This window comes from Merops nubicus, unplaced genomic scaffold (assembly GCF_000691845.1).
Source record: "Merops nubicus isolate BGI_N331 unplaced genomic scaffold, ASM69184v1 scaffold4347, whole genome shotgun sequence".
NCBI classification, from domain to species: Eukaryota; Metazoa; Chordata; class Aves; order Coraciiformes; family Meropidae; genus Merops; species Merops nubicus.
Window position 1 is genome coordinate 254,815 of NW_008620964.1, and position 27,286 is coordinate 282,100.

At 37.8% G+C, this 27,286-nt stretch overlaps 1 long non-coding RNA gene across 1 annotated transcript in view; it reads left to right on the top strand.

Moving 5' to 3' along the window:
* LOC103776762 overlaps positions 1-24,005 on the top strand; it is a 163,194-nt gene extending 139,189 nt beyond the window's left edge. The window contains exon 3 of the long non-coding RNA XR_608183.1: positions 23,754-24,005. This is a non-coding gene — a long non-coding RNA (uncharacterized LOC103776762). The remainder of the gene's footprint in view (positions 1-23,753) is intronic.
* Positions 24,006-27,286: the final 3,281 nt, after the last annotated feature.

Here is a 27,286-nt window from a genome sequence, read left to right on the forward strand (position 1 = left end):
AGCACAATTTTACCTTCCAAGTGTCCTTTCCAAAGCAAATTAACACATAACATGCTTTTAGACTAAGTACTGTAGCATAATTAATCTCTGCACTGTCCTTTCCTAGCAACCCAAAGTAGGAAATATATGCAGCCAAAGTGTAAAGCTAAACAGCTAGCAGGTTTCTATATTTACAAGAATCAAAGCAGTTAAATGACTCAGCTGCCTCCTAATGTGGGTTATATTTGAACTTGGGGAGGGTGGAGGGAAGAATGGGACATTATTGCTTTAACAAGGTTTACTGCTAAACTGAACATATGTTGCTCATAATGTCACTTTCTAAATCAATGAAATTATCATTATAGAACATGTCGACAAATTAGACATGTAAAGTGCAGGCTGTATGTGGGAGAGATGTAATTTGGCTCTATAAAAAGAAATTAAACAATAAAATATCAATGACAGATGTAGTTAGCTAAAGGTTTTGAGGTTTAAATACCAATTTGTGAAAAAAAATTAGGCAGACCCAATCAGGGTACAAGATAAAAATACCAGCCTTCATGCAACAAGATGATTAAGTATTTGGACCAGATGTTCGGAGACCTTAGCTGTGCCCTTTATTTAACTGGCAAGCATGCTGGCAAGTCCTTAAATTTGTAAAATCCAAGTAATGAAGGTTAGCTCAGATGGAAGTAATAAAACAATCAAATATCGAGTAATTCACGTCTGTGTACAATAGATCATGCTACAGTTTTGAACTCCACATTTTAATGCTCCATCACAGATTTTAAAGGAATAGGCCTTTTACACTATTTTTTAAGAACTTACTGAAGTATTTTTTTCCTGCTCCAGCTTTCAGTTCTCAAAGAAAACGCAGGAACTGAGTGCATTTTATATGTTTTAGATCTTTTTCCCATAGGTTTGCAGATTTTATAGCTCCTGAGTCTCAGCTAAAACTCTGTGTCATAATTCCTGGGTTATAGCTTTGTCTCGCAGCTGCTGTGTGATTGTGGGCAAAATGTTTAAGACTACACAATAAAGTGTTTGTACATTAAAGAAGAATGTCTTGCAGGTTAAGAGATGACTTCTGTTTCAGACTCTTCTCTCGGCTTTGCAGGGTGATCAATCTCTTTGTGCCTCGCCTTTTCATATTCACAAACAAAAATGGGGTGACATGATCTAATAATTTGGCTGATTTTCTCCCTTGGGTATATTCTTACTCCTAACCATGTTGGAGCTACTGTGCACAACCATCTGGTGGCAGACCAACTTCCTGATTTGCAGTCACGTAGCTTAGGGTCCTGGCTGGGCCATGCACCAAACTCTACTTCCTATGGAAACCATGGCAGCAGATGTAGGGAGAGAGTTTCACACATATTTGGATCTTACTGGAGTGTGAAATGGAGGTGTATCCCAAGCTCAAAAATATCAGAACCCTGTCTTTGATGCAGCCACTCTGCTTGAACAGTGACCAGCAGAGATGGCCCTGATCTTGTTTAAGCCTTCAAGACATTGCTGTAATATAATCAGCAGCAATTCTGAGGGCATAAATAAAAGATAACATTCATGAGATTTTCAGAGGGATGACACAGTGTGCCTAAAACATTTGAATACCACAGACAGAGCAGATGAAAAGGGATTGAGCTGTAAAGAAGAAATCATTCCTTGATGGGCTGATGAAGTTTGGCAGTAGAAGATGGGTTTCATCTGATCAATGTAGGCATCTACCGTGTACAGAAATCATCTCAGCTATTCACCCCCACTCTTTGCCATCCTTATAGACAATGAAGAAAAATATGCTTCTCAGGCACAATTTAACTTTTCTGAAAATAAATCTTTAAAGCAGATTCATTTTAGCTACAGCCTAAAAACGCCTGTACCTCACCATTAACTCTGGAGAGCCTACTGTGACTAACTCAGATGTGGACATCTGCTGGATAAATATGAAAAAGCAAATTAAATATATGCCGATCACAGTGACCATCACTTGGTAGCTTTTCAGCCTGCCTTGATACTGTATTACACCTTAGGAGGCATTGCAGTCAATTAGAAAGCTAAAGAAAATAAATGCCTGAAAAATACTAACATGAAAAGTTTCCCATTTCTTACGAGAAGTCTGATTTGATATTCCCCCCACCTTAGGAAAATGAACCCTGCCATGTGAACAGAAGAATACGCTCTTCTGTCCTCCATTGCTTTTGTATAACATTCTTTGAAATATGGGTTTCAGCACTTCTGTTGCCATGGTGTCACTTGCAAAACACTTGTAAGCCTGCTAGGGACATTAGAACTTGATTAATTAATCTCTACAAAATGCTTTGAGTTTCATGAGGAGAAAGATACTTCAGGGTTTGTTTCTTTGGCCTCTCTCACGAGGAGCAGTACCTTCAAAAGATGAGTGAAGGTATGTGAAAACTATTGTTTGCCTGAAGGCAGATAAACTAATCCTGAAAAATGAGGTTCTGTAAATTCATTTTGACCCTTCTCTTCTCCCCATTGCCCTTTAAAGGGCAGATCCCAGTCCTATTCAAATAACTACCCTCAGCGCCCTAAGAGTAAACTCTTCATCTGAGCAAGCAAGGAACACAGGTTTCATTATTCAAAAGCACTTAAATGAAGTGAAATATATTCTTTTAAGTGATTGTCTGAGCATAGAAGAGAGACAGGACTTGTAGGTAGAAGTAATGTCTTTTCTGAGAAAAACTAATAGACGAGAAAAGAAACAGACAAGCTTTAAGGGGCTTTTGTGCTGGAAAGATTGTTTTTTTCCAACACCACCAGTTATTCTAATAAAAGATATTACCTCTCCCTATAAGCCGTGCCTCTCACCTCTCAATGTTTCTTCTTTTTATTCCTGTTTTCAAAGCTATATGGATTTAGAAAGAGTCCATATCCATCTTCTGCAGTTTCCAAGTGCTTAAAACACTCTGCCTGTAGAATTTATACTGTATATGGAGTGCTTTCAAAGAGCTGCACTTACATAACAGTGCTTGATTGAATGTCTTGTTTTCTACATGCAAGTCCAACAGGCTGGAAATCAGGACTGCTGAGAAATACCTGCTTTCTGAAAATCATTATTCTTTTTTTCCCCCCTTCTAATTAATTTCTTTGGGCCAAGTTGCTCCAAGGTTTATCAGTACTACTGAACCTGGATCAAGTTCTGATGTAACTTAGGCTTGCCTAAGGGCCTGCTGAGATCCCTCACTTGCTGCTAGTGGGGCTCTTTGAGAGTTTGATGCAACTATATTCCCAGAATTGTGCTGGTGTTATATTTAATTGGTTTTGCTCTTCTCTGGACATGATTAGAGGGGTGTTCACTTTGTCTTTAGATGCCTCAAAAAGGAGAAAGCTTCTGGGTACTCACACTGAACTTTCTGATCACTCCACTTATCTGCACAAACTGAGAATTATCTGCAGTTCTTTGGATGAAGGCAAAATTACCTTGTCTACTGAATTGATCAAAAATAGCATCTCTCCTGTGTTACATAGATTGGACTATTTTTTGTACCTGCTAATTGGGGTTATTTCTACTGTGCCCTTTCCCAAATTGTCAGGGCACTGCTTTACCAAAGTGAGACAAAATACTTCTGTTAGAGCTATGGCCCTCATTTTGACCAATCTCCTACAGAAAGTTTATGTCTTGGAGACAAATACACTCAAAATTGACAGTCTGATAGACCTAATTTAGCTTAATAATAAGCAGAGAGATTATCTGTTGGAGGGCCAAACAACAGGCACAAGCAATCTGTGAAGTTCCTGGAATGCATTGATGATAACTTCCTTCTCCAAGTGACAGAGAAGCCAACGAGGAGAGTGTTCTGCTGGACATCATATGCACCAGTGAAGGGATTGTTGGGGATGTAAAAGTCAAAGGCAGCCGTGGCTGCAGTGACCATAAGATGGTGTTCAAGATCCTAAGGACAAGAAGGGTGAAATGCAAGCTCACAATCCCAGATTTCAGAACACACTTGGGCATCTTCAAAGATCTGCCTAGAAGAATTGCATGAGATAAAGCCCTGGAGGGACGGAGGCTCAGAGAAAGGCGGTTCATATTCAAGGATCACATCCTCCAAGATCAAGAGAGATCCATTCCTACAAATACAAATCAGACAAAAACACCAGGAGGCCAGCATGGATAAACAAGGAGCTCCTGGCCAAACTTAAACACAGAAAGGAGTCTGAGAGAGAGTGGAAGCAACTAGCTCGAGGCAACCCTGCTTGAGCAGGAGGGTTTGACCAGGTGACCTCCAGGGTTCCCTTCCAATCTAAACAGTTGTGTGTGTGATTCTGGAATTCGATGATATCTGCCATTGTGTCATGAAACCCATTCAATTAGAGACAAAATATATTTTTCAAGCCATATAAAATATCAAGACACCACATCTGACTCACTGAAAACACTGAAAACACTGAAAACACTGGTGTCTGGGGCACGGGCTGGAATTGTATCATCTCCCATTTTCACCACTGGATACTGGCCACAGGGTGCTGGAAACTGAGTTGACTTTTAGTTGGGACCAGAATATTTTAACATCTGGCCAAAGAAGTCCAGCAACTAACAAAAATTTTTGACTGCATTTCCATTGCATTTTTTCAGTCAGAGAATGAGTTTTGTAGACATACATAGGCACAAATGGCAGAATATAAACTTTCTCTTCTTTCACTAAGGATATATTAGGATGTTTGAGAAGGACTGCAGCATCCAAGTGTTCATTAACATAGTTTTCTGCAGCTATAAGACATGCTTTCAAGAATTATTCCTGGTGAAGTTTAATTAGAGCAGTTAAAACTTTTTGAAACTGTCTTTTGATGGAAAGCTCTTTTCAGTGAAATGGAATGTCCCTATTTGGTAAAAATTGCAGGTTTGGGCTGGAGGAAACAAAATTAGAAAATCAATTTTTAGGTTTTCAGTCATAAACTGAAAAATATAGAAAACTTCAAAAAATATATTTATTAATGCTTATTAAATAACCTTTTCTCTGATTTATTTTTTTTTTCTTCAGGGCAAAAGCCATTTTCTGACTAGCTCTCTTTATATTATGCTTTTTGCATAACAGGTTGCATCAGTCCTTCCTCCCATAGGCAACATAAGCAAATCTAAGTTGTTGGCACGAGTCCAGACAGCTGGCCTCAGTGGGACATCTTCCCTGGTCATGCCTTTGAATCTAAGCACTGCAGACAAAAGGCCACGGTGAATAAGGCACCCTGTTCACACTGGGCTCCAATTACATCTGTGGCTTCTTAAGGGAGAGCATTCGAATTCTGCAGGCAGTCCTGAGGCAGCTGTTAACTTTGTAGCCGTATCTGAGTCTCAATTCCCATGAACTGGAAGAACTTAAACTCCGCTATGATTCCATATCCCACAACTATGGGAATCGTGAGAAAACTCAGGCTGAGTGATTAGACTCTCTGAATCACCTAACTTCTGTCAGGGATGTGGATCTGGGAAGCCAAAATAAGCTTCCTTCAGACAGGGGTTCACTGGAGATTTCTCTGTGGTGTTTAATAATACGACTGTGCCCAAAGAAAACCAAGAAATTGTACACTTCCTCTCATCTCACATTAATAAATTTAATTTGCCTTCAGAGTAATAATTAAATGTTTCTCAAAGGAAACTTATTTTACATGCATTTATTTCTTCTTTTGAATACAATATCTTCTGCATATTCTGCTTATTATATTTATAAATTCTACACTATTTTGAAATCTGAAATTAAAAGGTTTCCAAGCATAAAAAATGAAAAATCTGATAATAGCTTCTTGGTCTATTTTTCTCTCCTTCAGCCTTAGTCCCATTAAACCAGAATAGTAGGAGTTATTAATTCCCTGTTATTTATTGGTTATCTAAAGACTTCAATCTTCCTGTGATATCTTAATATATTAAGCTTTTTCCATGGAAATGATTAAGGTATTATTAAGACAGAAGATTGTGATACTGCTTGAGCGGTTCCAAAGCATGTGATCTCCAAGGAAACAGAGATCCTTTTACCAGTCTCATTCCTACAGAAGTTATCAATGGTACAAGATGCTGTGACTCGTGCTATTGACTTCAGTAGGACTATTCCTAATGTGAAATTCAGTAAATGAAATACCCCTAATTGGGTTATTTCTTAAAAAAATTAAACTCTACACAAATTTACCTCAGTTGGCATACTTTCCAGGCTATGGAATTTGTCTTGTATTCTTTTGAGAGGACAGGAACCTTACAGCCAAAGTTCAGCTTTTGGTACAAAAAACCCATTGTAGATTTTGATTGTGATCTGTCCAGGCATTGCAGGGGTCACTTGGCTTTGGTTAGCTTCTCATTTTGGGTCTACTTCCATCCCAAAGAAATATCAGACCCTCTCCAGAGATGCAAGGCATCTAATACATCTCAGAAAACACTTTTACTACATTGAGGAGAAAAATGCAAATTAAATTATGAGTTTTACAATTCTCTGTGTTGCCTCATGACCAGCCTTCCTAGTTAAATATGTGAATTGTTTTTATTTCCACTGGACTGCATGCAAGCTTTGTCACTGTTGTACACGGGCCAGTCATCCCTTCACAGATAAGTTCTGGAGCAGCACAAGGGTGTGCAATCAAGTTCCCAAGGGCTACAGCAGTATCATAGCCATAAAGCAGTCTTGTAAACTTATTGGAAGGAGGAGAGGGCCACGATTTTCCAGTACTTTGCTGAATTGGAACCTGTATAAGCTTGTTTCCAGGTATTTTTTTCTTAGTTTCTCTCCCACATTACTTTATACTGACTTTACAAAATCCTAGCGTATTGGATGTATTGCAAATGATGTCTTAAATATCACTGATGGCTCTCTGATGTATGTTCTCTGTTAAAATGTTCAATCTGATTTAAATGACCAAAGCTACAGAGCTCCCACAGGTTCCTAAGGAAGCTCTTGAGACTCTAACAGATCTCACTTTGCAGTCAGCAAGACTCTCTAATTTTGCCCACCTATTACCTGCAGACACTTCTTGTACCCTAAGCATGCCATTTGCACTCTCACTGTGATGTCTTATAGCCTAGGATACAAATGATTTAGCTGTCAGTTATGCCTAGGCTTTTGTTCAGAACAGATGTGGAAATAGCAGAAAAATTGTTAGATATTAAATAGCTAAGCTTAAGATGTTATTCCCTGGATCTTCTACCTTACTTTATTATTCCTATTTCCTGTTTTAATTGTCTTAACGTGGATAGCTAGAGAGAAGTACTAATCCTATCAATTGAATTTGCTGAATCCCAGTATCTTTGTTCAGGTCAAACTGGAAGTCTTTCGTGATTGTCTTTAAAGGCTTTTTCAATAACTATATCAAAAGGGAAAAGCTTTTAATTTTTGAAAGTTGAACTGGAAAAAAATCTAAAAACTGCTGTTCCTGGGGTTTTATTAAAGTAATGCATCTGGCACTGAGATTTTATACACAGGCTGGGAGAATTAGCTGCTCTATTTTCCTTAAGTTTATAAAGATATTTAATGAAGGCAGCTTTACATTAAAATGAGCCTGTTGGTCCTGGAACAAAAATGTAAGCCATGCATCTCTTTTATGACATCTTAAGTGAGGCTGATTTGATATTGTAGACTTCAGACAGATTGGCATTAGAATGTAGGAAAGAGAATATGAAAAATAGGACTGTGGGTTTCCAGAAGGCTAAACTGCCTTCACGCTGCTCATGGCATTTACAAGGACAAGTATGTATGCAACAAACTCTAATTGTCTCTGCAATTGCAACACATCTTCCTTACATGCAGTTTAGTTACCTAAGATAACATTCAAGTTTGTCTCAAGCCACAGTAAGATAAGGAAGAGGCCTTGCTGGACTGAAGAAGAAAATCTCCATCCAAGGATCTGCCATCAGTACAAAGTGGGATTCATCCAGTATTGAATTTATATACCTTTCTCCAAGTTCTGATCTGTCTTTCCCACGTCAGTTGCAAACTTCAACGAAAGTTTTCTATGTTTATGTGTGTGCCTGGCATGAGAGATTTCACATCCTGAACAGGACTTTTGGATGCTAACATAATGCAGTAATGACTCACCTTCAAATGCAAAATGATCTGCTCCAGAAATCACAGCTGATTATGACTTGTATTACAGTGATCCAGGATGAGTCTTGCTTCTCACAAAGTAGGGTTCAGATAAAGAAATAGGATTCAGAAAAATCCCACTGGTAGAGCAGGAAACAGCATTTAATGGAAAATATAAGGCTATATGCACCTACTGTACAGTGCCCACAATATGACGAATCAAAAAGGATTTTTTTTTTCTTTAGTACTTCTCAGTCCTGAGAGGTAATCCTACAGGAATCTAATGCATCCTCTAATGTCCTTCAGTCTTATTGATTTTTAATGGTGCTCGGTGCCTTAAAAGATGGGGTCAAAACATTTGAATAAAATGTAAACACCCCTATAAAAACAGGGTAAATATTTTAATTGAAAGTGACTATCAGTCATGATCATTCTAAATGGAAGTGATTGTTTCCTGTTACCTTCAACTTTCATTCATTCAGTGGATATTTTCACTTTAAGTCTTTGTAGCTTTAATTCTTCCAGATATAAAACAGCTTCTGTTTCAAGAATGTATGCTTCAGCAGAACACAGAATAACTTCCACGCAGTGAAACCACGTTGACTTGTGTGGAACTGAAATGCAAATACGTGATGGCAGCACTAGTCTGAAAGTTTGTCTGTGCATGACAGTTGCTTTGTAGCCCCTGTGATAAAGTGCAAGAGCATGGCATTGGCACCTGCCTGTCTCTTCATCCATCATTAGTTAGGCTAGAACTGATTAAGGTGCCATATATGCTGATGGATGTAGCAGGATGCTGTTCACCGTTAGTTGCTATGGGTCCTGGAGACACTAAATCCCTTTTTATTCCTATTCAGACTCGGGGTCTATAAAAGGTGCCACATCCCTTTGTTAAAAACTACAAGCTGGCACTGAAACCTACAGAAATGACAGACATCGTTCCTCTGAATATCTTCCAGTACTTAAGGGAAAAAAAAAATAGAAAAACCAAATATTTTCCTTTTTTGATAGAACACAGAGGGATTAAGAGCACAGTTTGTCTGTGTCATGTACTTCACAAGATTTACTAGAGACTTTGAGCTTTCAGTAATTTTTTCATACCTTCCATAAAAGCTCTCAAAAATCAAAATGAGTCTTTGACATTTCAGACTCTGGTTAGCCTAAAAAGAATGCTTCAGAAGAAGCACTTAAGTAAGGAACTGTGGGAGCAAGGCAAACTATTCCAAGAGGCTCTGCTTCTAATGTGATAATCTGGTATGTATGTGATCAGTGTTTACAGGAAATTCAAGCTGTTGGATTTTGAGGCAGAGAGAAGAGTGTTTTCTCCAGCTTTTCATAGCACCTGTATGTGATCCATCTTGTTACTTGATGCACATTTTTGTTTGGAATTTTCTCTGTTTTATTTGTTTCTGAAATTTGGGAAAAGAACGCTTATGTACATTTTTAAAGTAAAGAGCAAGAGGTCTTATTTATTTTATTACTATTGGGCCATTTGTACTGTTCCTGTTGCCAGCTCTCGATGAAGATCAGAATTTTCAAGTATCATTAAAATCGATATGTACTTATACAAAACATAGTGTGTGTATTAAAAAATCAAAGCAAATGTTGTTATGCTAACGACTGTAAAGGCAATATCAGCATGAAGTATAGCTAAGGGGTTTTTTTACTGAAGAGCTGTATGCCATGGCAAGCACTTCGCCACCTTACTTTTACACCATAATTTGTCCTGTGCAGTGATCATATTTCAATACTCTTCATAATCACCACTCAAATTATAAAAGTTCATTTGTCTTGCCATAGAGTAAGATGGAACCAAAGGGATGAGTATAAACCTGCAGACACAAGAAACTATTTTATATTCTTTCCATATTGAAAACAATATTTTTAATATTGTTGCTGTTCTTATTGCTTTCATACTATCTCAATATGTTCTGCAGGGCATTACAACTAAGAATTTCATTACAAGCATAACTTTGGATCTGAAGTATTGCAGGTAAGAGTTAGACCACATAAAAAAAAGATCTGAGTCTATTTCTTACAAGCATAATTTTAAATTTATAGTTCCATTACTTCCAACTGGGTTTGCAGATTGAGTACTGGTTTATGAAGTATTAATTTCTGTTTTAATTTTAAAAATTCTGCTTTCTTAGTTAAAAAAAAAAATCAATATATACAATAACAAACATTTCCCCACTGGGTTACAAGCAATTAGAATCCACCAAGAGAAAAGTCATCTGTCTATTACAAACCCTGTACTTAAAAACAAATCCTTGGTGCTGTCTGACTAAGCCAATGTTTAAGCAAACAAATATATTCAAATATTCAAAGATATAGTTGATGTAGTAACACTTTTTCCTGAGCTTAATTCAAAAATCATTGCAGTGTAGTAAACAGAACACCCCCTAAAACAGAGATTAAAACATGATGATAGAACTGCATATAAATGACAAAATAACCACAGGTATATGAATCTTTATTGCTGGAAGAGACCACATTTCACAGTAAACAGCAGAGGTAGAGGTGGAGTGATAGAAAAAATAACCCTTTAAATAAATATAATAGGGTATTATCAGTCTGTGGCATGGTCACTGTGTTTTGACAACGCTGAGATCATGCACCAGACCTATAATGTCTCCTTCCTATGGACATATATTATATTATAAACATCTATTATATACTGACATGATGTTATGCATTTGGCTGTATCTTATTCATCATAAGGCATAAAGACGAAATGTAAGATTTGCTTTTGCATTGGTTTTTGAGTCTAAGGGCACAACTGAGTCACATTGTCATGCTTTTCTTCAAGATCTTATGGAAAATTCATAGTTTTGAGAAAATATAAGTTTCGTCTGTTTTCATAGGACTCACATTAAATCACAGGACTTGGGAATACTGTTATAAATTCTTAGGCATGCATCGCAAAGATTAGGAGAAAGCACTTTGCTGTCTTTGAACACATCTTTGACTTTTACAGTACACACTCATTACACTCATTTAGGGATCTCTACATGAAGATGCAACTCTTTTTTTCTTTTTTTTTTTTTTTTTTTACTAGTAAACTGTACAGCCCAGCAATTGTTGTCTCTGAACTGGTGTTAAGTGCCTAGCTCTAGAGACTGTACTGAGCGGTCAGTAGCAAACTTGCCTCCCACAATTTATATGCAAAGCTGCAGCAACAGCAAAGAGAGGTTACATTGCCCACTGCTTGGTTTAATTGGAGTTAAGTAGATCTATTATGTCGGTGTGCCCCATACACTAGCTGTTTATTTTGATTAATGCCTGCATCTCTATGAGTGAAACCTCTGTGTGGGAGAGAAACTTTTAGGAGAAATAAATGAACAGCAATAAGATGTTATATAGACTAATTTTCCCGAGAGATCTGTGTATTCTTAATGCTTCCCCCTGGCTGGGGTAGCTAATTTCAGACTCTTTGATAGATTTGCTGCTCAGGATAAGAAATAATTAGCAATTGTTGTATTTTACAGGTTGGAGCCTAAGAATTGGTACACTCTAAATCACCAGTCTTGCTTAAATTTTATTACTTCTAATTTGTGACAGAAATAATAGTGAGAGATCTATGAGCAGGGATCTGGCCAAAAGGGATGTAGAGACTAGAAATGGGCAGTTTAAAAGAATAAGATTTGAAATAACACAGGGGGGAAAGCAGGTTGGAAGAAAGTTCTTAAATTTGCTGAAAAGTAAAAGGATATATAGCCTGCAAGGGCATTGTGACAGAGGAAAGAACAAAGGTTAAGGCATTAGCTGCAGAAAGAAGGTTAAATCTGCTGCCTATAGGTACAAGACTGGCAGATAGTTGCAAGGCTGTCATCTTCCTGGACTGTAATGACTCTCCTGGAGAACACAAGAGGTTCAGTTTAGATGAACCTAACTGAAAAGAAAATATGAGAACCCAGACACAAACTTTCCAGACAAACTCCATCAAGGTCAGGTAAATTCAAGTCCCTTCCAGCATGAGCTGAATCTTCATCATGTTTACAAAGGGAATGTAAATGACTTGGTTGTACTAAATGCCTGAAATCGAGGCATCAACCCTGTGCCATCTGTGTTACTAGCCATGTGTGCTGCAGGAAATGGCCATACTTTAGCCTCACACTGAAGGTTATGTAGAAAAAGTCCTTTTCTGATCTTATTTATTGCACTGAAAATCTCAGGGTTATAGTACCCGCAGCATCCAGCACCTGCTCAGAACCTCACAGAGCCACAGCAGCCACCCCTTCTGGTAGGAAACACGGACAGAGATTATCTGGGGGAGATTTTTTTTAGGAGGTTAGGATCAAGAGAGAACTGTTTATCAGAAAATAAAAATAACAACCAGAGTTGTAATAGTAGCTCATAAGCTTTCAAAGTTTCTAGATGCTTATCTTAATGAAAATTGAACCTCTGAACCTTCTGAGGTTGACTTGTCCCCACTTATAACATCATTAAGAGATAATGTCAATGAAATGGAATATTGTCACAGGACAGCAGTTTCCCACTGCTAAATAAATGCTGAGCTAAAGCCAAGATATTTATTTTCAAAGTGGGAGATATTTACACTGTGAACATGTTCTGTTCCAGTGACTTTATGTCTCTTACAGCAAACTGCTAATGAGGTGGATGCTTGGTGATGCATGTGTTTAAACTAACAACACTGTCTCCATGCCCTCCTACTGAAAATATATATTTTTATTGGATAAAAGAACAGATTATCTCAGCATTTCAGCTAATCTGGAAAATAGTTGATTTGTTCCAGTGTAGTTTCTGATACCTACCCTATTTCAGTGGCTCCTCAATGTAAGCACCTGGAAAGACCTGTTGTCATTCAGCAGCTACAGAGCTGTAAATTAATTGTCTTGTTAAGCTAACAACTTGATGTATATGACATGGCACTAGCATTATAGGCATCACAGGAATGGAATTTGCAGAATCACATTAATTTCAACATGAATGCCACCAAAGGAATATCAATCGTTTCTGGAGATATGGAGAAGGAGGTTGATATCTGGGACAAGACACTCCTCCTTGTGTGGACTCAAGAATTTCCAGGTCCAAGCCCAAGCAGATGCAGGAATTTGAAGACAGGCACATCTGCTCAGTCAAGCATGGGTGTTACGGGTTACAGAAGAAGGGGATGGATATAGGGGCAGATAGTGTACATAGTTTCAATCATCACTTCTATTAAAACAAATCTCTATCAGAGCTGTAAACTGATTTTTGTCCTGCTTTGAGTCACAGTCCTTGACTGCTGACTGCCTAGAAGAATCAGATAAACTGTTTGCACGAAAGACTGGGGTTTTTTTAGATACTGTTTATATTGTCTAAAAAAAAATCACAGCTTAAGTTAGAAATTCTTAAATTCAATAAATTCTTTTCTGGCCATATATATTGAGGAAAGGCTTAAACGTATTATTTGGAAAATAAATTTCTGGAGAGAAAAATATCCCATTAAAGACACTTCCTTTCCCAACGGGACTGAGTTCATAAATCATGTTGAAGTTTGTAAGATATTTGTTATTTCAAGGGTGTAGGGCTTCTGATTGCTTCTGTGGATTTGGATACTCATGACTTAAATTTATCAAAACATATTTTCTTCAGTAGTGAGAGCTGATTATTGCATATTGCACAAGCCTGAGTGGGAAGTTGATACATGCAGTAAAAAGCACTGACTGTTAAGGAATACTTACACATTGCAACGAAGCACCTCTTATTATTTACACCTATTGTCCTTATTTTTACCACGTGGACCTTCTCTTAGGCAAGGAATTTGTGTAGAATCACCTAATAAAACCATTAATCTATTGCCTAGCAGTTTGTAGTTAAGTTATCCCCAGTAATTCCACTGACCACTTTCTCTGCCCCGTGTTGAGGCCAGGATATTTCAGTGGCAGAACCAAACCACCCTCAGAGCATTAACTACAAAGGGACATATTTATGACTTTTCGTATTCCATTTTCTTGCATTTGTTGTGAACTCTCTCGGTACTTTATTCTGTTCTAAAAATTATATTTAAGAAAAGGAATGTACTCTCCAGGAGCAAACGAAGGCAATGGTGATGTGGGTTTTAGTTTGCATTGTGAGAAACCTTGGTCTTCAGCATATATCCATAGCCCCATGACTACATGTGTGGTTCCTTGTGGTTCCTAGGACCACAAACATCAACAATCACAGGTTCTACAGCTTTCTCCATATTCAAGTTGCTTCAACACACTATTGCTGTAGGTTTATTTAAATTCATTTTAATATACACCCAGAGCAGATGTCATCAGGATCAAATAATCACAGTCTATAGGGTGGAGAGAAAGGAGGCAGTGAAGTCCTTGTTGGGATCTTCAGCATCCATTTATGAGGTGCATTGCAAAACTAAAATCCACCTGATTTCCATCAGCTTAGGTATAAATGCAGGCATAATGATTCTGTCCACTTATTTTCAAATCAATTTAACATAACTATCTCCCAGAATTAGGGGACATGGATCACTGCTCAGTTTAGGCACTAATATAGTGGTTTCTACTCGCCAATGTCCAATAGCTCTGATTTGTTTAGCACCCCACTCCTCTATTCACTCAACATCGTTAACAACTATTGGAATCTGTAGATTTGTGTTGTTTAGACTTTCTTATACAATCCATGCAATTTAGAGAGTTGAAAATGCAAAATGTTTTAATATCAACTGTTGCAACTGATAGGTGCTTAGTGCATCAGAATGCTAAAAATGATTGGTGCTTTGGGGTAAAAACGTCAATAATTCAAAATTTAGAAATTTGGACTGACATGTTCATGGAAAACTTAGAGTGAATAAAAATGTCTATTTTATAAGAAAAACAACTCTGTTTTATTTATGTTTTTCTCCAGTTTTCAGCTGTCTCATCATCTTTGCTAGAATACAAGTGGCTTACATCAGTGTAGTTATGCTGATGGCAGAAATGGGGGCAAATCCCAAGTTAGACAATGTATTAGCAGAATTTCTATGAGTATGTAAATATGCATAGCAGCATTTCAGTGTACACTTTATTCCAGAAGAAAATTCAATTGACAACATGTAAAGAAAGAATAGAGATATTAAGTTGGATGCAATTTAACGTGGAAGTTTAATTTGTATTTTCTATGTTTATTTATAGGGAAGGCTTTATTATGAGCAGGATGTTCATCTGATCAAACGCAATGATGCAATTAAATTGCTGCTTGTTGAAACAGGTTTTATGGTGCTTATTAAAAGTAAATACAAATAAATGTTTGAAGATCTGTGTGACCAGAAAATCCTTTTGATATTAGATAGAAATATATCAGTGTATGAAATGCCTTAACTCTTTAAATTTGGCAGATGAGTTCTTTTAACATCACCTCATCAGTTTATCATAAACACAACTGACAAAACTCATTTGACTTTTTTAAAAGCTTTTGTCAGAGATCTCATGGGAGGCTATTAAAAAATAAAATTTTTGAAAAAAAAAATCATGGGCTATACCAGAAATATCCAGGTCAAAGACAGAATCGAGTATGAGAGTATACTGTCAGAAATCAGGCAATTCAAGAAGAGTAAGAAAAAACTTGGTTTTGCAACCAAATATAGTGGGAAATCTATGGGACAGCAACATCCAAACCAGCCATAGAGTCTACTGCCTTTTGCTTCTGCCTTTACTAAAGAGGCTGATGTGACAGAATGGCTAAAGCAATTAAATAAGAAAAACTCTAAGATAAGTACTTATACTAGTTACATATATTTTTTATGGTCACTGAGTCTTAGGTAATCCACCTCAAGGTGAGAGAAAAAGAGCTGTCACGACAATCTCAGAACTGTCACTGCTTATCTTGGGGAGCTTATGGGGGTGTTCCAGAATACTGGAAAAGTGAAATTATTGAGCCTATCTTTAAAAAAGGGGGAAAGGAGGATAGATTTGTCAGCTTAACTTCAATTCCTAGAAAAATCCTGAAGCAAATAACCAAGCAAACAATTTGTAAGCCTCTAGAAGATAACAAAAAGATGAATGACAGCTAACATGGATTTGTCAGTGTGGGGGGTTGACACTGGCTGGATGCCAGGTGCCCACCAAGCTGCTCTGTCACTCCCCTCTTCAGCAGGGCAGGGGGAGGAAAAAAATAAAATGGAAAATAAAAAACATCAACATAAAGGCAGCTTATTGAAGCAAAACCAGAAGATTTATTCTCTACTTCCCATCAGCAGCCAATGTCCAGCCACTTCCTGGGAAGCAGGGCTCCAGTACATTTGCTCCAGAAGACAAACATTGCAACAACGAATGCTCCCCCTTGCAATAATGAATGTCCCCCCTTCCTCCTCCTTTCTTTTAGATTCAGCTGCTGAGCTGCCATCATATAGAATGGAATATCCCTTTGGTCATTTTGGGTCAGCTGTCCTCACTCGGTCCTCTCCTAAGACCTTTCCCACCCCCAGCCTGATGAAGCAGGGGGAATGTTGGAGAGACAGCCTTGATGCTGTGTGAGCCCTGCTCAGCGGTAGCCAAAACATCGGTGTGTTACCAACACCTCTCTACCTACCACACAAAGCACAGCACTATGGGGGCTGCCATGGGGAAAATTAACTCCATCTCAGCCAGATCAAATACAGCCAGAAATAAATCTTGCCAAACCAACTTCATTTCCTCCTATGACAGGGTAACAGGCTTTTTAGATAGGGCAGAAGCAGTAGATACTTCATGGCTTGACTTCAGTGAGGTTTCTGACAGTGCTTCACCTGACACTGTCATAGCAAGGAAGACACTGACTGGCTTAAACTACTATAAGATGGGCAGAGAAATGTCTGGAAACTTGTACTCAAGGCACATGGAGGAAAATAAAGTGCATTTATTAGGACAGAAGATGACAAGTAACTGAAAAGAGGTCCAACCACTTAGGAGGATGAGAATTCAGAATGAGCTTGGCAATTTGCAGAGACAGTCTGAAACATCTAAGATGACTTCAAGGAATAACTGGCTAATCAGCAGCTCTGCAGAAAAATAACGATGATGGAGAATAAGAGAGGATCCCTGAAATTACTATGAGCAAAGTGACACTTTTGCAGAAAAGCCAAATACTATTATGAGATGTACAAGCAGGAATTATCTTTCTAAGATACATGAAATAACCTTTCTGGTCTATTTGGTATGAATGAGGCCGTAGCTGAAGCGTGATGTTCCCTCTGCAGTTTGCATTTCAAAAAAATATTTGGGTCAGCTAAAGGCAGAGCAGAGTGATTAGGGGTGTAGAAATTTGACCTATTAGAAATCAAAGAGCTGAGATTGCTTCTTCAAGAGAAAAGACCAAGTAGGAACAGGATCAGTAATCTTCAAACACATAAAAGGTTCTTGAAAAGGGAAGATCGAATTGTTCCACATAGCCATTTTATGTGACAAGAAACGATGTGCTCTAAATTGCAAAAAGGGATATTTGTGTTAGACATTGGAAGAACCTTTTAACAGTAAGAATAATTAAGTGCAAAAATATATTGCCTGAGAGGACTGTGAATCTCCACCACTGGAGACCTTAAGAGCAGTTTAGATAAAGGCACATTGGGAATAGTTTAGAGAGAGACGATCTTTTGCCTGGGGCAAAATCACAGAATCATAGAATCATTCTGGTTGGAAAAGACCTTTAAGATCATCAAGTCCAATCACAAACACAGCACAGCCAGGTCACCACTAAACTATATCCCTAAGCGCCACATCTACACCTTTTAAACCCCTCCAGGGATGGTGACTCCACCACTTCCCAGTCTCAGGACCTGACAAGCCTTTTGGTGAAGAGGCTTTTTCCTAATACCCAATCTAAACTTACCCTGGCACAACCTAAGGCCATCTCCTCTTGTCCTGTTGTTTCCTACATGGGAGAACAGAGCAGCTCCCACAGGAATGACCCCTTGATGTTCCTTCCACCCACTCTTTCTTTGCTTCTCCAAACCATTAACACAAGGGCACACAAAGGTTCACCATTTAGAGCTGTGGAGATAAATGCATTTGCTGATGATGTGCACAATGGATAAGCAGGACACTGGCAGATGATAGAACATTTTCTCTAGTTAAAGATTACTCAGAGGAATTTTTGACAGTACTAAATGGGAAGAATGATAGCAAAGATAGCTTGAAATACTTATTCACAGTTCTGGCTAGGCTTGCTAGCAAACCAGAAGATCTAGGTGACTTTATGCATAAGACAGATGAAGTGCCTGTTCAGGCCTCCCCGGTGGTGAAACTGAGTATGGAAGAAATGAAACCACACTAACACTCACAATGCTGTTAGGTAAAGTTAATGGATTTTACTGGGTTTTTAATCTGAATTATTATACGAATTTGAGTCATTCTTTAGAAGTCTGAATTTGTTTCTGTATTATAAAGGAGCTAAATGACTAGATTGGTTGGAAATGAGTGGGGAATATTAAAAAGATATGATGATGTGCTAATGTGATCTTGAATTATAACATAGAAAACACTCAAACACACATCAGCTGTGTCGTTCAAATCAATGAGGGAAGTGAATCCCTAGAATATTCCTAACCGGAATTTTTTTAGGTTGCCTTTTAATCTGGCTTTGAGACAGGAGTGTATTCATCAGAAGAGCAATAGAGAAACCATCATAAATAGGTGGTATGTTTTGAACTCCCTAAGACTGCTTCATCTCTCTGTACAATAGAGTCTTGTATTATGCCAAAAGGTTTCCTTCTCAGGTAGCAACTGTGCAACATTATTTGCCATCAGAGTCTACACTGGGCCTTTCTTCCCTTGCAGACATTTAGTCTATTCTAATTTGCTTCTCTGTAACTAAAAAATCTTTTTTGAAGCGTGCTTATATATGCAGAATATTCCACTTCTCAGGGAAATGCATAGCATTGGGTATGAGCCTACCATAACTTTTGAATTAAACAAAGTGTTACCTGGAGTCTTTATCACGATGATGAGCCAAAGAAAATCTATGTGCACCGAGATGCCAGTGATTCCTCTTAAGGAATGATGTCTTCCCAGTCATCAAAGAACAAATCTGTTCTTCTAAACTCACAAAACATAACACAACACTGCTAGGTTTCTTGTTTTTTTTACGAAGAATAAACAAGAACTTCCTACCTGCCTAGAGTGTCATTGGGAAAACTCATTGTATTTGCTATTTAAATATATTTGTCTCGTATCACTATAAAAAGATTGCATTTCCCCCGGCTGCAGTTGTCTTCACAAAGTGGATAATTGTGCCTCAGAGTCTCTAAACTGTGTTGGTGTTCTTTAGGATATAAACTGCTACACAGATAACAAAAAAATCACCTGCTTCCATGGTCTAGGTTTGATCATAAAGGAAAGACAATTGCTTGCACAACATTTAGAGGAGGAAATGTTAGCAGCTGAGTTTAAGAGTGTTACTTGTTGGAATATAGCAATGCAGACTTGACTTGAAATTACTATAAGTGTCACTAAATAAAGTAATGGGGTCAAATCTCATGTGTCTCTAAACTGGTACAGGTCCATGGAGTTTAACAATGCTGTGCTAATTACATCAGCAGAGAATTTGCCCTCTAGTTGCTTAAGGCTTATGACAGACAAAAATGCTTTGCACATAGCCATTTATTCTCAATTTGGTGTCTTTGGATGTGCTTGTTTGTGTTCATATAGACGCAGAGGCTGATGCAGGGATAGATCTGTGCAGTTCTCCGGCTCTGGCATGGCTACCAGCAATCTGTTCGTTTTCATTTTGAACTCTGGCACCTCAGAATAAACTGGAGAAGAACTAATAACTCTGCCTGGTGTCTCCAGGTCTAGAGAGATCTGAAATGCTTTTATTGATAGATGATGAACTCGGTTTGTGACTGAGGAGTGTGGGGAGAGTTGAGGGGGGTTGAGCTGCTGAAAAAACAAAACTATTGAACTACTTTTACTGGGGAAGGGAAAAAACTGAGCAAACAAAACAATTCAATGTACTGTTTATTAGGCCTGAATTCACCTTAGGCCCTTTATCTACTTTTATCATCCTGTTTTCTCTCTGCTTTATTCCCTGTTCCAGTCTATAAGGATTTGACAGTACTGCTGCCCTTTAGCTATGCTTGCACTACATGGGAGGGCAGCAAAATATTAGCTAGTTTAATGACACTCTCTGGCTCCCTAAAAGAGCAGCATTCATCATCATCACTTAAGAAAACACCTTATCTCAAGTAGACAAGGTCAAGCAGGTTATTGCATCCACATCCATTACAAGGTTACAACATCTACACTGAGGTTACCAAGAGTCAACGTACGTTTTACTACTGCTTCAGAGAGAATTAATGTATTGAACCACAGGCCTAGCTAATTATCCATATCATTGACCCCAACACTGTAATGGAAAGTATTGTACACCCATTGCACAGCAGCTCACATGGAATTAGCATTGCATTGAACATATTATAACTAAGGCCTGAAAGCATATAAGTGGTTAGAAAGAGGAAAAAAGGCCACTCTTTGTCTACCTTACTCACCTCTCTCTTCAGGTGCAACCCTAAGTGGACTTTCAATTCATTTAACCTTGCAACCTTGCATCAAACAACAATGTCCAAGTCAGTTTTGTCTTGGGATCCTAAGATCATAAGCTCATATGTTAATTCAGGCTAGAAGGGACCTCATCCCTACAAGGTCCTGCTCACAGCAGGGTCAGCCATGGGGTCAGATCAGGCTCCTTTGTGTAGCAGGAGCAGCACAGTGGTGTGAGCACAATGCTCCACCTCTCAAATGGATTGTTCCTGCTGGTCACTGAGACCACTGTGGTGCTCTGAGTGCCACAGCCATCTCTGCTTCTCTGTGTAGTACTAGCTCCACCATGAGCTCTTGGCTAGCTGTGTCTATTGCCTTTTAATTGTACTCTTTACTAAAACCCCATCACTTTGTCACCACATTCATAACACTGAGGTAGTAAGACTCAGAAAGTAGTTCTAAATATATAACTTTTTGTGGTTTCCTAATCACCATCTATTTTCTGGTTTATGCTCTATCATTAATTTTCTTCCTCTTTACTGCCTAGTCAGTTGTCTTAAATATTATTCTTTTAAGTCTCCACATTGTCCGATGAAAAGGAATTAGGCTTCTGAGTGTGTTCTCAGACTTAATCTTGCAATTATCTACTTCATATTGTTCATCACTCTGCTCAGACTTTCTCTTCAGGAAGATTATTTGGCCTGAATAAATACCTTCAATGACTGAAGACTCAGTGTTAATAAAATTTACAGAGGCTTTCATCTTTATCAACATTATGAAAGTCTGCAGTGTGATTTTTAAATCTAGTGGCATAGTGTCTTCCTTGGACCCATAACAATACTCTTGCCCAAGAGTTTGGAAAACTGTAACAACCACTTTTTCAGTATTTCGGTTCTTCCTCACTGGTCCCAGAAAAGGGATTATAGAGTATAAAGATATGGAAAATATTAAGAACATGTGAAGATCAGTACATTGGGCTGAAGAACAGAGATTCAAGGATTATACAGCATGTTTTGTATGGCTATAGATCACTCACAAAAGATTTGTTGCCCTGCTCTACAATTTTTTGTGTATTAACTGTAGTAGCATCTCAGCCTTTATACAAAGTAACTTCAGGCAACTGTCAAATTTTGAGAAGCGCTCACAATTTTGAAGTCCTTAAAAACTGAGTTCCTCTGAAATGAGCAAAACAACATCATCTCATGGCAGAACTTTCATGAAGTTTTCAGAGCTATAATGGCTTCAGAAACTGAGGTCCCTGAGGAAACACATTATCATTGCAAAGAAACAATGCACAAATTTTCTCAGTGTGCAGCTGGCTGCTGCAAACAAGAGCACCTTCCTAGTTTTGAACCTTTAACCAAACATCACTATGAAGGTTGAGACACCAAATACAAGTTATTGTCTGTGGTAAAGTTAACCTGACCTTGACTGAGCAGGAGGCTGAACTAGACAATCTCTTCTGGTCCTTTCCAATTTGTGATCCTACAGATCATAAATAGGAGGCTGGGGTGGTTTATTTAGGATATGTTCTTACATATTTAGTTGCCAATTTTATCACTATTGGTTTAAAACTCAGAATTTTCTGAAGAAATTAGCTAAAAAAAAAAAACAAACTAAACTAAACAATAGAAAAGAACCTGTAAAATTAAATTAAATATCGCTCTTTAGCATCCAGGCCAGAAAATTCAAAGTTTGCAATGCTAATACAGTAAATCTATGTACATATTTTAGATGTATAATACACGTCGATGACTGTCCTATGCTATGTTTTATTTGCTACACTAAATGCATCGTATCTTACAGACCACAGAGAATTGTGCTGCTGTATTAATTACATTTTTAAGTGATTTTCTAATCTTTGGACCATTTTAATATCTGACTGTTGCTGAGAGAATGTATTAGAATTTCACACAGCACTGCTATTTGAAGGAATTTAAATAGTAAGCAAAAGTCCTCAATTTTTTGTGTTCTTTCATCCATTTATTTCTATTAGTATCAAGGTGGCTGTTTTACATCATGCAAACATTCATTGCAAAAGCAAGTTGGGTAGTAAGCTAACTCTTAGAGAAGAAATACATGCTATGATAACATTACCCAGTGTGGATGTGTTACACTGAAGGCATTAACTTCAGTATGAATCATTCTTCATATGAAATAAAAGTGCTTTATTGCATTACATCAAGATCCTAAAACACAGTAGATGGATGTTGTAGGATGTATTCTGGGTGTTGCCAGTCAGTTGCTGCTATTTTTGAAGTAAAAAATGAAATTGTAGACAATGATATCCCGAATAATATAAAAAATCTGATGTATACCCACAAAATCAATGACTCTTTAGAATGAAGCTTGAAAACCTGGTATAAAATGCTATCTTTATCTCATCAAGCTAGGCCTACATCTTGTCCCATTGAAGGGATTTATGGAGGCAGTACTGCAGTGTCTTTAAATGAATGTGTATTCCCTTGCTCCTTCAGGTCTAAGACACACAGTGGAACATTATGACCTGTTGAGCAGCAGCAAACATAATAACAGCTTCACTTACAGGGATATGGGAAATCAACCAGTCTTTCCTTTTAAGTTTCTCTTTGCTTGTGAATAATAAAACCATATTATAAAAGAATGTTTAGCAAAGCAAGGCATTAATTTGTTTTCAGAGCTTGGTGAAAATTTTTCATCCACGTTCTTTCAGTAGGAAGAAAAAATGTGTTGTGAAAATAAAAGATTCTTCTTGAAATGTCATTTTTCTGAGAAAGGGATTTTTTTTCCCTGCCTTAAAAATGTAGTATACAATTTGACTAAAAAGCATATTTACTGTTCTTTTCTCCTCCCCCCCCCCAAGAATTTCCTCTTTCCTTTACTAACTAATCCTTAAGTAGCAGTTATCATCAGTAGCTTTCAAATCAGTACAAAGGGGAAAAATGTCATTGCTCCTCCTGAACCTAAGGCACAGCAAGGGGGAGGAAGAAGATGCTAAGTGGCTTGCATTAATCCCCCAGCATGACAGTGCAGCAAAACCTACCTCCCAAACCCTAGGACAGTTTTCTACTCACTTTTGCACAACCAACCAGCACTCCCTGTATGCTTGCTCTTTTGGCAAGAATCCCACTGAACAACTCAGCCCAAAATACCTTTAAATGTGGTGGAACATGGATTTAACCTTCATATTTGAATAGTTCATCTGCTGAAGGAGGAACTAAAGGCTCAACAATAAAAAAATCTTCCTTTCTTTCTTAGTTCATCAGCGTCTGAGTATTTGGAGCCAAACCACATGAATTTTTCTGCCTTGAATGTTTATTGTTTTACTTTGTAGCTCAGCAGACAAAGAAAAGAGCAGGTGTGGAAGGCAGGGAAGAACAGTGGGACTCCTTCAAGACAGGAAAAAATACTCTCAGGCATGGGGAGAAAAAGAAAGAATAAGTTGCTTTGTGCTACCAGTGCCTACAGTGGAGGAGCTAAACTACATCCCCAACAGCAGTTCTGCCTCTTTCTCCATGCACCTCATTTTTTGCATAATAAAAGAAAAAGATACTCTGTCATGTCATATTAAAGATAATTATCTCCTGCAGTCCTGTGATTTTCTATGGCTCTATAGTTAACCCAGATACAGTCCTTGATATTTGCACAGCCACCGGTTGCTACTGCCTCAAACCAGAAATTTTTTGTTTCTTCCTGAAGAACTCCCTATCAGTCCAGATGTTGACCTTGGTTGCTGGTCACTCAGTCAGCAACAGCACGGCCAAATTCAAGGAGAGCTATGGCTGACCCTTTGATTAGTTTGCATTCTTGAGAGCCCCTGAAAAGGGTCTGCATGGTTGTGACACATCTGGGGCTTATTTGTAGCCGCTTCGGGACACGCTCCAACAGGTCCATGTCTTTCTTGTGCTTAGGACTCCAGAGCTGGACATAGCACTCCATGTGGGGTCTCACCACAGCAGAGTAGAGGAACATAAAAACCTCACACTTCAGTATTTAAGCACACAAAGCCTTGGCTTTGCCTAGAAGCCAGCACTGGAGTCCTCCTTTTCTCAGGGCTTTCTTTCTAGGACTTGCAGGACATCAGAGTCTCACACTCAGGAAACATGCTTAGGTCCCTAGTTTTTACCTTATGGCCATATCTAAAAGCATCAGCTGAAATAACTGCACCGCGCTTTACACTGTAGCAGCACTATGAAACTTGGTAGGATTCTCAAGCCACCTATCATTTAAATAGACAAAAGTATGGGAGAATGTAAATATTATCATTCCTGTTGAGCAAAGAGAGAGCGGGTATCACAGAGGGGGGTCAGGGAGATTAAGGGAGAAAACCCAGATCTCAGGACTCCCAGGCCAGTGTCTGAACCAAATAACCACAGTTCCACTCTGAACAGGGCTACTGTCTCTCAGTTTTGATCAGCACACATTGCTTCTAGCAGTTACTCTGTCTGATTTCCATATCCCTATTAAATTTTCTATAGATGATGTAAAAGGTCAGAGGAAAAAACAAAAATCACATGCAAACGTGTCAAGAAAAATGCCATCTCTTTTCTGAAAGCCTATTGTAAAATAAATAAATAAAGCAGTATTAAAGAATGGAAAAATTACCAAGGGAGTCATAAAAAGTTAGCTTTAGGCCAGAGAAATGTTGCTTTTCATTTCTATATAGTACATGAGAATATTTTGTGGACTAACAGTGCATGAATAATGTTTTATTAAAATGTATATCTTTACAGCTTTATTTTATCAGGTCCTTCAAGGCTTGGCATAAAAAAGGTTTAACAAGTTTGACACATGCTGATTTAGCATTTATACCACAAACTGAATCTGCTGCTTTGTGAGGGAAAATAGGCCAGCTTTCAAAATACAAACACTGTGAAGTATTCAAAGTGAAACAAAACAAAAGTGAGAAGTAGGAAGAACAAAAGAAAAAAATAATAAGAAGAAAACTGCAAACCATGATCATTCCACACCTGCTGTGGAAATGTTTTGGACTAACTTAGAAAATACATTGCATTAAATGTTGCAGCACTGATGATCTCAGCATCCAAGTTTCTTAACAGGATATGCAACTCTGATCTGTACAATTCAACTAAAAGTAGTCAGTGAGGTTTTTTTCCTCTTTTCATCTTTCAAATGAGCATTTGATCAGGCCTTTCCTGAGCAATCTTAACACTTTCAGCTACTAAACATATTAGTCAAAAGAAAATATTTCAAAGAATGTAAAAAAGTTTTAAAAATTTAAATTAATATCACATCATCAGTTGCAGAAGGAAGTATTCTAGAAATCTTGTCCAGCTTTAGACTCCGATCCAGAAGAAAGGAATCCTAATATTCATTAGGGCTCTTCTTTGCAAGTTGGTTTACAGGACAATAATTATGCATTGCTGTAAACCCCAGAATTTAGGAGAAAAAGAGTTTTCCATGTGACCTAGATTCCTGAAATACTGAAGTTAGCTGCACCTCAGCTAAAGTCTTAGCTAACCTGTCCTGTACAGGAATTTTTAAAACATTTTTAATCACAGTGTATCTTTTTGTGCAAAACCTGGATAGTTGGCACGTTTTGTAACTTTGCATTTCCATTATTAAAATTGCCAGATGGAGACCAGTTAAAATGATTTTATTTTTTTTTCCTGTAACTTTGATATTTTCGTACTTCTGCTTTTAAAGTAACCAGATGGGGGTTAGCTAAATCCTCTGAGCTACTTGTTTATACAAATGGACTGTGGAAACAAGTGTATAAATCTATATCCTAAGCTTGCTGGAATCGCTCCAGCACTGCAGCAGGCAGAGGATGGGTAACATTCTTTTCATTAACAGGGCAACTTCTTGATAGAGCTACTCAATAAACTAATTAAGATTTGGAGTTGTACCATTGCCCAACTTCATGGTGAGGCTGTTATGTTCTATCTATATCTCTTCCACATTTCCTATAGTTGTGCCAAGTTAGAGATGACAGAAATTCGCCTCTATCATGACTCTATCTGAACTTTTAATTCTTGGTATTATTGAGATATATATCCACTCTACATCATAACTTAACATATATGTTAGAAGGAAAGCTAGTTATGTTTGAGGACCGTAATGTTTTCTCTGATACATACATTCTTATGTCATTCATTTAATCTAAAGATGATTTTCCTGACCTCTGTATTCTCTTTGTTTTAAAACTCCCAAGCTTTCTAGCACCTTAAAATCCTTCTAGTAGTGATCATTCCAGAGGTAATAATTTTATTTTTATTTTTATTTGTGTAGCAATTTTTCTCCCATTAATTTCTGAACTTGAGGAGATTCCAAAGTTACTTATGTGGGTTATTTAATTTTCTAGCAGTATAAGGGGACACAGACACTTTCCATAATCCAGGAAAAGGAAACAGTGACAGTTATCACATCCCTTTGCAGTTTAAAAAAATAAAATATAAATATACACACACATTTTATAAAGCCTGGCCACCAAAAAGTAAGATTAACAGAGTTGGTTTCATTAAATATATATCCTGCTTTTCATGAAACCAACAGTCCTTTACTGCTATGCATATGTAGTGTTTCTTGTGGTGACAGGTGTGGTAACATTAACAGAAATTTTAATCTAATTTTGCCTTTTTAGGCAAAATATACCTTTTTAGGGCATATTGAGCATGAGACAGGCTCATACTTTCCTGAATAAATAGCATAACTCTATAGAAAAACTGCAAATTTGTCTCCATTGTATGTTTTATTGCTGAGTGATTCAGAACTGAAAAATGCTGAAATCATCCTAGGGAAAAAAAAGTAGATTCGGTAATGGTGCTAATAGAAAGTGATAATTGGGAAAGCTATGAAAGCTAGAAATTTTCTAGCCTAATAATAAAGGAACAAATGTTAATTGTG